The following is a 13,722-nucleotide window of genomic DNA, read 5'->3' on the forward strand; positions in this document are numbered from 1 at the left end:
CATTGAGGAAGTTGTTGCAAACCTGGCCTGGAAGTTCTGAGGACTGGGCCCACAGTAATGACAGGAGAAACGGACTGAATGTAGACAGTAAGGTGGAAATGGACTGGAAGGAAGGATTTAATAACAGATGTGAAGGTGCAAGGGAACAGAAGGGGAAAGATGACACTAAGGCTTGGGGGCTGGGTGACTTGGTATATGTTTCTATGGGAGGAGAAAGATTTGAAAAGAAAGATGATTAGTTGTTTTGGATATCCTGAATTTGAGGTGCTGTTATGGATTTGGAGAGATGAAATCAATAGACTTGATGGTTGCTTGAAACCTTGAGGTTGACAAGATTGGTAGGATGAAGGACAGATTCTTGGAGAGGATTCTTGGAGTTTCGATGGTAGATGCAAGTCTAGAAGGAAGAAGCAGCATCCGGGTAGGATGGAGAAAGACTGGGCTCGTTTAGTCAAGGAAACTAGGAGATGGGAAGCCGAGAGGTGGAGGTTGAGTAAAAGGCTTTGAATTTGATGGATCTGGTCATTGGAGACCCAGAGCTAGCAGAGAGGAAAGGATGAGAGCTAGATGTGAGGGCTCTAGATTGAGGGCAGAGAACTTGGTTACGGAGTAGACACTCTTTTTTTTTTTTTTTGAGACAATCTCTCTCTGTTGCCCAGGCTGGATGGAGTTCAGTGACGTGATCTCGCTTGCTCAACCTCTGCCTCCCGGGTTCAAGAAATCCTCCCACCTCAGCTTCCCAAGTAGCTGGGATTACAGATATGCGCCACCACGCCTAGCACATTTTTGTATTTTTAGTAGAGACGAGGTTTCACCATGTTGGCCAGGCTGGTCTCGAACTCCTAACCTCAAGTGATCTGCCCGCCTCAGCCTCCCAAATTGCTGGGATTACAGGCATAAGCCACTGCTCCTGGCCTCGGAGTAGATACTCTTTAAAGAAATTAGAAGGAAAACAAAGGTAGCATTCATTTGGGCTGGTCAAGTCAGTCCAAGATTTTTAGAGAATGCAAAACAGACTCAAACATATTTTAGACTGAGGGGTATTATTTAGTAGAGAGGGGAAAATTGAAAAGGCAAAAATAAATGAGATAGTTAATGGATGGAGCAGGTCAAAAATTAAACTTGGGCAGTAAGTGGGAGAGGTTAGTTTCTGAAAGGGGGGGACGAGGAAGAAGATTAGAGAACTGTGTTTCCCTTCTCCCATGGCGGGCTACTTAGTGAGTGCTATTCATATTTCAAAGCAAGCCTGGGTGTCCTCACTCCTCCTAGGAAGTCCGTTGCCGCTATCCGCTTCTCTTTACAGCACCAGTAATACCATATTCCATGCCTTGGTTGTACACTTATACCATATTGCAGTGTGATTGTTTACTAAACTAAGAGCTCCTTGTGGGTAGGGACAGTGGCTCGTATTAGGAATCTGGTATGCAAATAAATGAATACCATCCAAACAAGAATAAGCAAAGGCTATTTATTCAGGGCTTGCTGTGACAAGGGAGTCAGCCATCATCACTTCCATTTGACAGAGACTCAAAGATAGGCCGGGGGTGGAAAAGTTTTACAGTAGAAAAAGGAAGGGGGTTGGGGGGTGGTGGTGGTTCAGGTATGCCCAGCTGGAGAAGTTTCCTAGCAGCATGCATGCCATGTGATTGGTGAGAGGGCCATATCTGGCTTTTCTGGTTAGTCCCAAGTTGGAATTGGGGGCAAAAATTAGTGTAGCTGGCCATTACTGATTAAGGCCTGACCATTTGGGGCTGATTGCTACAGAGTTCCTGGAATGATTGCTGCAGATTGTGGGTTAGAATTCTATTTTAATATATGGGCCGGGTGCGGTGGCTCACGCCTATAATCCCAACATTTTGGGAAGCCGAGGTGGGCAGATCACTTGGGGTCGGGAGTTTGAGACCAGCCTGGCCAACATGGTGAAACCCCATCTCTACTAAAAATACAAAAAAAATTGGCCGGGCCTGGTGGTGGGCACTTGTAATCCTAGCTACTCCAGAGGCTGAGGCAGGAGAGTCGCTTGAACCTGGGAGGCAGAGGTTGCAGTGAGCCGAGATCATGTCACTGCACTCCAGCCTAGGTGACAGAGCAAGACTGTCTCTCTCTCTCTCTCTCTCTCTCTATATATATATATATCTATATATGATCTGGCCATTGTCCATTTGTGTATTCGGTCTGTCACTGGCAACATGGGCTGAATGACATTAATTGGCATCAAAGATGTTTTGGGGAGGAGAGCTGAAGTCAGATGACCTGAGTGTACAGAAAGTGTGTTTCACGTAATTGATATGGCAGGAGGGTGTTGGTGGCTGGGTGGGGTGCAGGGCCCAGGGGAGTCCAGAGGGTAGGAATGGGCGAGGAGGGGTAGAACCAGTTAGTCCTGTTTCTTAACCTTTCTCTGGCATTTGTTGCTGGAGTCGGGCCTGTTGGCTCAGGCCTGGCTGGGGGTCAGGAAGTTGTTCTTGCTGTATACAAAGGTCACCTGACTTGACTCATCATGCATTTCATGCTTGATCTTCCCTCTGTCTTCATGAATCACAGCAGCACATTCACTATTCAGGGTGAGCCACAGGAGGAAAGAAGAGAAATAGAGTGAGTGGATTGTTTTGGAGTGATTTAAAGTTACTTAAAATAAAGGGCACAGGATTAGAGTTGAAGATGCCCACCATGGCCTGTCTTCCACCTCCAGGGACTTGGTCCTGGGTGTATTCTTGGTCTTCTGGTCAAATCCTAAAATGGGATGCTAGGTCTCTGTAGCTCAAAATCGCAAGTAGTCTGTTGGCCTCAGCTCTGCAGAAGAGAGAGGGAAAATGAATTGCAAAGATTAAGAAAAAGGATACACTCAGCTTGGCATGGTGGCTCACGCCTATAATCCCAGCACTTTGAGAGACCGGGGCGGATGGATCACCTGAGGTCAGGAGTTCAAGACCAGCCTGACCAACATGGAGAAACCCCATCTCTACTAAAAATGCAAAAATTAGCGGGGCATGGTGACGCACACCTGTAATCCCAGCTACTCAGGAGGCTGAGACAGGAGAATAGCCTGAACCTGGGAGGTGGAGGTTGCAGTGAGCCGAGATTGTGCTATTGTACTCCAGCCTGGGCAACAAGAGTGAAACTCCATCTCAAAAAAAAAAGGGTACACCCTTCTGGAGGATGAGTCAGGTGTGAGACAGGTGTGAAAAGAACCAGTAGGGGTTAAGTGAGTGACTGCCTGACATGAACCGTAGGGTGTGGCGTAAATGAATGGCACTCAGTGTGGGTTGGTTTCTGGTCCTGAGGCCAGGTGTGGGGGCCCCACTGCTGGTTGATCTTGGTCACACCAGAAAGTGAACAGGATTGGGTCGTATGAGCCATTTTTTATGAGGAAAGCTTGAGAGTTCTTTTTTTGTTGTTTGTTTTTTGATTTTTTTTTGACTAGTCAAGTACAGTAGTAAGAAGGGGGAAAGAGTAGAATGAGAAGTTTGATCTGTAACTGACTGTCAACAATCAACTGAGATAACTCACTATCTTTGGACCAGCCCAAGTGAGAGTTCTTGATGGAGAACGTCAGTCTGAAATTTGGGTGGGTGTGGGAAATACATGACAGTTTGAATAGCCCTGCAAATATTACATTGCTGGAGAGAGTAGAGTGCTCTCTGTCTTGCAGGGATTTAAAGCAGAGTCTGTGTTTTCATTTCTGGATTTTTTTTTTGTCAGGAATGTTGGAAAGGAGAGAACATGAGATTTCTCAGATTCTTTCCACCTCTGGAATTTGGTGCAATCTCTTAAGAGCAATGCAATTTTATATAGTGTTAGAGACCACTTGGGAATGCTTTTTCTTCTTGAGTTTTGGGCCCCGTTGGCTTATTTCCTCCCATTGTTTGATCTGTCTTTCCAAATTTGACAGACAGAATCTCAGGAAGGTTGTGCAGTGGATTTGTTTGGTCTGACTGTGAATGGTTGAGAGTTAGGTTAAAAGCAGATTTAGAATTGAAGCACTGCATTTGTGCTTTTTTGTTATTGTTGCTGTTGGGTTTTTAGAGATGTGGTCTAGATTGTTGGCCAGGCTAATCATGAACTCCTGGGCTCAAGTGATCCTCCCATCTCAATCTCCCAAAGTGCTGGGATTACAGGTGTGAGCCATTGTGCTTGGCCTGCATTTGTGCTTTTAAACTACCTTCTTCCCTTGACTGTGAACATCTCTTTACTGTGCTATTAAAGTCCATCGGCTAATGTCTCAGAAGTACACTGAAGTTGTTGCTCGTGTATTGTGAGTGAGAGTGGTTCTCAGAGGCTGGCAGCCTCCCTCCCATCCTGAGTTGCAGCTTTACTTGGCTGCAGTGGAGAGGAAGGAGAGGTGGGCAGGGCTGAAAAGGTGAGCAGCTGAACTTTCAACTTCTGAGTCAGCTGTTACCCAGAAGGCTGGGGAGATGTGGCGAAGACAGGGAGTGATTATGTAAATTTGAATATTATGGTTTCTGGGATATCAGCCCATCAATGGGTAGACACCTGAATGCACAAAGATATTGCTCTTGATTTTTGCATCAGTGCATTTCTCCGTCACTCTTCCCATTGGTGTAATTGGGAGTTGGCTAGCCAACCACCAGTGTTAGTACCTTCTTTTATTCATTAACATTATTCATTGTTGTAACAATGTCTAACACATTTTAATTGCTTTTCATGTATTAACTCATTGATATGGTTTGGCTGTATCCCTACCCAAATCTCATCTTGAATTGTAGCTCCCATAATTCCTATGTGTTGTGAGAGGAACCCGGTGAGAGACAATTCAATCATGGGGGAGGTTTCCCCCGTACTGTTCTCGTGGGAGTGAATAAGTCTCACGAGATCTGATGGTTTTATCAGGGGTTTCTCCTTTCACCTGTCCCTCATTCTGTCTTGCTGCTGCTGTATAACACATGCCTTTTGCCTTCTGCCATGATTGTGAGGCTTCCCCAGCCACTTGCAACTGTGAGTCCATTAAACCTCGTTTTCTTTATAAATTACCCAGTCTCAGGTATGTCTATCAGCAGCATGAAGACAGACTAATATACACTCATTTACTTTTTAATCCTCACAACAACCATATAAAGTAGGTTTATTGTTATTCTCATTTTACAGATTTACAGGACACTGAGGCACAGAGATCACCAAGGATTACACAGCTAGTAAGTGGCATAGCTAGGATTGTAACTAACCCAAGCGCTTGTAACCACCATGCCAAATACCAGGCACTGCATCTTGCAGACTGTTTCTAACAATAATAACAAAATCTGTGGAAATGGATATAAATATTCATGTCAATTGTCTCATATTTGCATATTGCTTTACACTTCATACAGCATTTATATTTCTCATTTAATCTTTTTTTTTTTTTTTTTTTTTTTGAGACGGAGTCTCGCTCTGTCGCCCAGGCTGGAGTGCAATGGCGCAGTCTTGGCTCACTGCAAGCTCCGCCTCCCGGGTTCACGCCATTCTCCTGCCTCAGCCTCTCCGAGTAGCTGGGACTACAGGCGCCCGCCACCACGCCCGGCTAATTTTTTGTATTTTTGGTAGAGACGGGGTTTCACCGTGGTCTCGATCTCCTGACCTCGTGATCCGCCCGCCTCGGCCTCCCAAAGTGCTGGGATTACAAGCGTGAGCCACTGCGCCCGGCCTATTTCTCACTTAATCTTGACCACAACATCTTCATCTCATGGATTACAGTTAGAGACCTAGCTGAGCACAGTGGCTCATGCCTGTGATCCTAGCACTTTGGGAGACTGTAGCAGAACTATCGATTGAGCCCAGGAGTTCGAGACCAGTCTGGGCAACATAGGGAGATCCCGTGTCTACAAAATAATAATAATAAAAAATTAGCTGGGCGTGGTGGTGCATGCCTGTGGTCCCAGCAGGTGCTCGGGAGGCTGAGGTGGGAGACTCGCCTGAGCCTGGGAGGTCGAGGCTGCAGTGAACCATGATTGTGCCACTGCACTCCAGCCTGGGTGAAAGAGGGAGACAAAAAAAAAATTGGAGAACTGACAGTTTAACTTGCTAAAATCACATAACTAAGGATCAGGACTCCAACCCTGACTCTGGTTGAGACACCAAAACCTGTCTCACCCTCTCATTGTTAGGTGTAGTTTTAGCTGGGGTAGTCACTGCAGAGCTGGGACGGGTAGTGAAGCTAGCTCAGCAGGCTTAGCTGGGGGATATGGTAATAGTAACAAAGAACACTTGTCAGGCTTTCTCTCCTTTTAGATTTTGGGTTCTTCAACTTTCCTCTTTCTCTGCCAGTAATTCTAGACGTCCCTCGGGGTCCCTCACCTCTGCAGTCGTTCCCTTGGTTACTACATGGCAACCACCTCTCTGCTTTCAGGCCCTGAGTATGCTGACGACAGAACTAAAGCCATCCTCGACATGGGTACCGAGCGCCCCCGACACAGCTCTCCCTCAGATCGTAGCAAAGCCCTAGTGATCTTTCTCTGGGCTGGAGAATTCCTCTCCCTTGGGTTATTCTATTACATTTGTCCCACAGCTGTGCTATGTGGCAATCGAGACTTGGTGAAAGACTTCTTTCAGTATTGCCTTTTCTTTCCCCAGGATTCTGACTCCAGTCCCTGAGGTTGAGGTTGAGCTAGTCTGGCAGTGCTCCTCTCTGTGTGGTCCACCTGGGAGCAGTTTAGAAACGCAGATTCTCAGGCCCTGCCTCTCCCCTACTGAATCAGAATCTTTGGGGACACTGTGTTTTAACAGGATCTCCAGGAAGCATGACCAGCTGTCTTGGTTTGCACAGAATTGAGGGGTTTCCTGGGACACAGGACTTTTTGTATTAAAACTAGGACAAGTTAGTCACTCCATCTCCAGGTGATTCTTAACTGACCCTCAGGCTGTGGAACAGTGGACCCGTGTGGTCAGAGAGTTGTCCTGCAAAGTCCTGCAGAATAGGCTAATCATGGCTGAATAATAAGCACCCCTGCCTGTATTTCTTTGGAAACCACCTTCTCATCTGCAGATAGTCTGAGAAGCCTTGGTAGCCTGGAACCCATCTTAGGTTTTTTGGCTGGTGTGGGGAACAAACATGTATTGAGCCAAATTCTACTGCATGCCAGGTACTGTCTTTGGGGTTATACTTATGCTAAATTTCTTTTTCTTTCTTTCTTTCCTTTCTTTCTTTCTCTCTCTCTCTCTCTCTCTCTTTCTTTCTTTCTTCCTTCCTTCCTTCCTTCCTTCCTTCCTTCCTTCCTTCCTTCCTCCCTCTCTCCCTCCCTCCCTCCTTCCCTCTCTCTTTCTTTCTTCTTTCTTTCTTTCTTTCTTTCTTTCTTTCTTTCTTTCTTTCTTTCTTTCTTTCTTTCTTTCTTGGTCTTTCTCTCTCTTTTTCTCTCTCTCTTTCTTTCCTTTCTTTTTGATGTGTGTATCTCATCTAAATAAATGACTCTTAATGGGTCATTAAAACAGGTACCCTAAGAATGAAGTGTATGCCAGGTGTGGTAGCTCACACTTGTAATCCCAAGACTTTGGGAGGCTGAGGAGGGTGGATTGCTTGAGGTCAGGAGTTCAAGACCAGCCTGGCCAACATGGTGAAAGCTCATCTCTGCTAAAAATATAAAAATTAGCCGGGTGTGGTGGTGCACACCTGTGGTTCCAGCTACTCAGGAGGCTGAGACATGAGAATTGCTTGAGCCTGGAAGGCAGAGGTTGCAGTGAGCTGTGATCGTGCCAATGCTCTCCAGCCTGGGGACAGAGTGAGACCTTGTCTCAAAAAAAAAAAAAAAAAGTGTCAAAGACCTAGTATTTGATAGCACAACACCACAACAGGGTTAGTATAGTTAATAATAATTTAATTATATATTTTAAAATAACTAAAAGACTATCACTATTGTTTGTAATACAGAGGATAAATACTGAAAGGGATGGATATCCCATTTTACAATACATGATTACTACGCATTGCATGCCTGCATCAAAACATCTCAGTTACCCCATAAATACACCTATGTACTCACAAAAGTTAAAGTTAAAAATAAAAAAGAAGGAAATGTCAGAACTTTAGGGAGAAAGGACTTTCGGGGTGCTCTTTATCCTCTGCCACTCAAAATATGATCCACCTGTGAGCTTCTTAGAAATCCAAAATATAGGGCTCCTCCCCAGACCAACTGAATTGGAGCCTGCAGTTTAACAAAGGTTAAGATCCCCAGGTATTTTTTATTTATTTATTTTTTTTGACACTGATTTTCACTCTGTCGCCCAGGCTGGAGTGCAGTGGCGCGATCTCGGCTCACTGCAACCTCCGCCTCCCGGCTTCAAGCGATTCTCCTGCCTCAGCCTCCTGAGTAACTGGGACTACAGGCACCGGCCACCACACCCGGCTAATTTTTTGTATTTTTAGTAGAGATGGTGTTTCCCCGTGTTAACCAGGATGATCTCAATCTCTTGACTTCATGATCCGCCTGCCTCGGCATCCCAAAGTGCTGGGATTACAGGCATGAGCTACTGTGCCTGGCCCAGGTGTTTTTTTGTTTGTATTTTTCTTTTTTAGTATGTATGTATTTTTTTTTACCTTTATGGGTACATAGTAGGTGTGTATATTTATGGGATATATGACTTTTCTTTTTCTTTCTTTTTTTTTTAGAAACAAGATCTCACTCTGTTTTCTAGGCTGGAGTGCAGTGGCAGGATCATAGCTTATGTAACTTTGCACTCCTGGGCTCAAGCAACCCTCCTGCCTCAGCCTCCCCAGGTGATTTGAATGCACTTTAAAATTCGAGAAGCCCAAAGTCCTTGTTTTAAAGATGAAAAAACTGAGATCCAGAAAGCTTAAGTGGTGTGCTCAAGGTCACACAGTGAATTCAACTCAGCTAGATTTAGGATCCAGCTCTAACTAGCTTTCAAGTCCAGTGCTTCCCCCTATACCTGGCTGCCTTTCTCTAAGGCCATGTGTTTGTCTGGGACTATTTATTAAATAAACTTGAACTTAATTCAGTTTCTTTTAAAACATTTTCTATTCTATCCTTCAGTAATTCAGATTGGACTTCCTTTAATTTATCTGAGTGAGTCCCACCTCTTTGCTTCTTAATATTTTTTATGTTTATTAGATTTACTCAATAGTTACATGAAATAGCCATTTTCCAGCTGATATTAAGTTTTTTTGTTTGTTTTGTTTTTTGAGACAGAGTCTTGATCTGTTGCCCAGGCTGGAGTGCAGTGGCACAGTCTTGGCTCACTGCAACCTCTGCCTTCCGGGTTCAAGTGATCCTCTTGCCTCAGCCACCTGAGTAGCTGGGATTACAGGTGTCCGCCACCATGCCTGGCTAATTTTTTTGTAGAGACGGGGTTTCACCATGTTGGCCAGGCTGGTCTCAAACTCCTGGCCTCAAGTGATCTGCCCTCCTTGGCCTCCCAAAGTGCTGGGATTACAGGCGTGAGCCACCGCGCCTGGCTGAGTTTTTGCAAATGGATCTATGTAAATTCCACATCTTTATAACGACAAGTTTTTTTAATTTTATTTTTAACATTTTTAAAGAGACAGTCTAGCTCTGTTGCCCAGTTTGGAGTGCAGTGGCTCCATCAAAGCTCACTGCAGCCTTGATCTCTTGAGCTCAAAAGATCCTCCCACATCAGCTTCACAAGTAGCTGGGATTACAGGTATGCACCACCTTGCCCAGCTAATTAAATTTTTTTTTTTTTTTTGGTAGAGATGGGGTCTTGCTATGTTGATCAGGCTGGCACTTTGGGAGGCTGAGGTAGGAGGATTATTTGAGGCCAGGAGCTTGAAACCAGCCTGGGCAACATAGTGGGATCCTGTCTCTAAAAAAAAAAAATAAATAAAATGAAAAATTAGCCAGGTGTGTTGGGATGTGCCTGTTGTCCTAACTACTCTGGAGGCTGAGGAAGGAGGATAGCTTGAGCACAGGAGGTCGAGGCTGCAGTGAGCTGTCGCCACATCATTGCACTCCAGCCTGGGTGACAAAGGCGACAGAGTAAGACCTTGTCTCAAACAAACAAACCAAAATGATGAGATTACAGGTGTGAAGCACTGCACCTTGCCCTAGACAAGTATTGTATATAAGAAAAAAATTTTAAAAATTTGCATTTGTCAACCTTAAATAATGAGATTCAGAATGTATGATTACATATAGAGTTTATTAAAGCATAAAACTTGAGGGTAGCCACTGGGAAACACTGACTTCAAATGAATAAGTGTTCATTCAAAAATGGGGAAGTTACAGTTTCATTTATGTAGAAATTGTAGCAGAATTACATTTTCCATACAAGACCAGTGCATATGCCACAGCAATTTGGTTGGTTACAGATTGCTACACTCCAAGGAAAATTACTTTATTACTCCATGAGGAGAGATAGCGATCTAAGGGGGTCTTATCTCTGGTGCCATTTGGGCTTAATTATTTACAGGGAGAAAAAAAGGCAGAAGTTACAGCTGTATACTTTGTGACTCAAACTGCATAGCCACATTCCTCTCAAGGCTTGATATAATTTAAAGTTCCAACAGCTTTAAGTTTGAATTACTTAATTTCTCATATTTCATTGTTTCAATAGAATCATATTTATGTCTATTATTGTACTACACACATTTATGTGTGATTTCAGTGTCTACTTAAGGTTTTTAGCCTTTGAACAGCATGTTTATATTGTCTGTTCACTGGAGAAGTAGCTTATAGTGGGCTTCTTTGGTTTTCAGTGAAAAATTCTTACAGGCTTCCTTAGCTTGGGTTACTTTAGTTATGTGTTCTCTAAAGCTATGTACCTGCTATCTACAATCTCTCAATGGCATCATGAGAAATTCGGGATCCAGACACAAAATGATTTCCCTATAGAAATTTGTGTTTCCCTTTTTTGCCATCAAGGCTTTAATGATATTAGCCCCCAAGTGAAAACAAACCAAATGTTTATCATCAGATTGTGTACCATATATTACCAGATTATCATCAGACGCAAATTGTGCATCATATATTCTGCATCTTGCATGAGGCAGTTGTTTCATGGTTGTCTACATTTGTTAAAACCCACTGAAACTGCACACTTAAACATGGGGGCGTTTTATTGTATGCATATTATATCTCAATAAAGTTGATTTTTAAAATAAAAAATGTAATTTTCAATATTTTTTCTTACTATTTTGGTAAAGCAGACATAAGGCAAAACTTTACCATTTTAGCTATTTTGAAGTGTGCAATTGAGAGGCACGTTGTGTATTGTTGTGCACCCATCACTACCATCCATCTTCAGAACTTTCTCATCATCCCAAACTGAAACACTACCCAAGATTTAGGGTATTTAAGAAGATTGCATTCTTTTTTTTTTTTTTTTTGGACAGAGTCTTGCTCTGTCACGCAGGCTGGAGTGCAGTGGCGCAATCTCAGCTCACTGCAACCTCCGCCTCCCGGGTTCAAGCGATTCTCCTGCTTCAGCCTTCTGAGTAGTTGGGATTACAGGCGCACGCCACTGAGCCTGGCTAAGTTTTGTATTTTAGTAAAGATGGGGTTTCACCATGTTGACCAGGCTGGTCTCAAACTCCTGACCTCAGGTGATCCCCCCACCTTGACCTCCTGAAGTGCTGGGATTACAGGCATGAGCCACCGTGCCTGGCCAAGATTGCGTTCTATCTACAAATTAAATTGGGGAGAATGTTCATATGTTCATCATTGTAGGGTTGATCACAGATGGGTTTTTGAACTTGACCCAGGATCCATTATTTAGAAAGTATTTCCAAGATTTTGGTTGCATGTCATTATGAATTTTTTTTTTTTTTTTTTGAGACGAAGCCTCACTTTGTCACCCAGGCTGGAGTGCAGTGGTGCTATCTTGGCTCACTGCAACCTCTGCCTCCAGGGTTCAAGTGATTCCCCTGCTTTAGCCTCCCGAGTAGCTGGGACTACTGGTGTGTGCCATCACGCCTGGCTAATGTTTTTGTATTTTTTGGTAGAGACAGGGTTATGCCATGTTGGCCAGGCTGGTCTCAAACTCCTGACCTCGAGTGATCCACCTGCCTCGGCCTCCCAAAGTGCTGGGATTTATAGGCATGAGCCACAATGCCTGGCCCTGCATGTCATTATGAATTGACAATGTACTGATCACATGGTTTAAAATGTTTTGTGCTAAAATGTTAATGTGTTAAGATGGTTAAATATATTTACCCATATGATGGACATTTAGGTATGGGGACTCATCCTCACTTCAGTTTGGCATGTTGTCCTTCTAATCTGGAGCCTTCTGGTTCATTTTCTCCCAGTTGTAAAGTTCTGTTTTGTGCAGCATCAGTGAAGGAATCTGGGCATTTAACTATTCCTGGAAGGTATTTTCAAGCAGTTCCTTGAACTTTCATTCCTATTCCTTATGTCTGTCTTCTGAAATTTGCAGAGACTCTGCTTCCTGGGCCTTTCTAGGATTGGCTTTTAGTTCTTCTTCTCTGCTAAGGCAATTACCATGCATCCATCTCTTTTTCTTTTTTAACAGAGATGAGGTCTCATCATGTTGCCCAGGATTAATCTTGAACTTCTGGGATTAAGGCCTCCCAAAGTGCTGAGATTACAGGCATGAGCCACTGTACCTGGCCCATCCATCTCTTTCTCATCTACTTCATTTTTATTTTTTGAGATGGAGTCTCACTCTCTTGCCCAGGCTGGAGTGCAGTGGCATGATCTCAGCTCACTGCAACCTCAACCTTCCAGGTTCAAGAGATTCTCTTGCCTCAGCCTCCCGAGTAGCTGGGACGACAGGTGACCGCCACTGCGCCTGGCTAATTTTTGTATTTTTAGTAGAGATGGGGTTTCACAACGTTGGCCAGGCTGGTCTTGAACTCCTGACCTCAGGTGATCCACTCGCCTTGGCTTCCCAAAGTGCTGAGATTACAGGCGTGAGCCACTCCGCCTGGCCTCATTCTCATTTTCTGAAATACTGTTAGCATCTTTTGTCTGCTATCATCTTCTCTCCCAGGGTTTATACCTTCCTAGTCTTTTATGTAATTTCCCCCCCAGTGCATTTGATAATATTTTCTAATTCTTTAACATCTTTAAAATTTTATTTACTAATCCCTAAATCCCCATTTTTTCCTTTTTTCAGGCTTCTTGTATTAAAATTCTGGTGTTTCTTTTTTTTTTTTTTTTTTTTTTTGGCTGCCTGCTTTTCTCTCTCTTTTTTAGGCATCAAACCAACTGAGACTGGGAGATTTCCAAACACGCCAACCATGCTGCTGTTTTGTGTGTTCTTTTTTAAAATAAGAGATAACACAGAAATGAGAAAAACCATTAATTGTCACTATGTAATACCAAATTAACCATGGAATATTTACAAAATTTATTCTCTGTCAGACCATAAAGAAAAATGCAACAAATTTGAAAAAAGTAAAAATTTTAAAGGCCGCATTGAAGTATAAAAGTATACTCTTAACGTATAAAAACACATAAAACTTACATTTTCTGGAGTAAATATGTTTTTATACCTAGTGTTAAACATTTCAGTTTTGATATTCCCTTTGTCCTAAGAATTATTTAGGAGAATGTTCTGTGGTTTGCAAGTATGTTTCTTTTGGGGATGCCAGTCTTATGTTTTGTTTGATAGTTTTATTACATTATTATGTGGTCAGATAATTTAGCCTTTAACATTTTTACTTGTTTGGAATTTGTTGCATTTGTCTTTATGGTCTGAGATACAATAAATTTTGTAAATATTCCGTGGTTAATTTGGCATTACCTAGTGATGATTAGCGGTTTGTCTTATTTTTGTGTTATCTTTTATTTTTTT

The 13,722-nt window shown here is 43.2% G+C and overlaps 1 protein-coding gene across 12 annotated transcripts in view; it reads left to right on the forward strand.

Moving 5' to 3' along the window:
- The window catches only part of SUSD1 (sushi domain containing 1), a 180,932-nt gene that overhangs the window by 43,893 nt on the left and 123,317 nt on the right, over nucleotides 1-13,722 (forward strand). The window lies entirely within an intron of this gene.

Source organism: Symphalangus syndactylus, chromosome 3 (genome assembly GCF_028878055.3).
Source record: "Symphalangus syndactylus isolate Jambi chromosome 3, NHGRI_mSymSyn1-v2.1_pri, whole genome shotgun sequence".
Lineage (NCBI taxonomy): Eukaryota > Metazoa > Chordata > Mammalia > Primates > Hylobatidae > Symphalangus > Symphalangus syndactylus.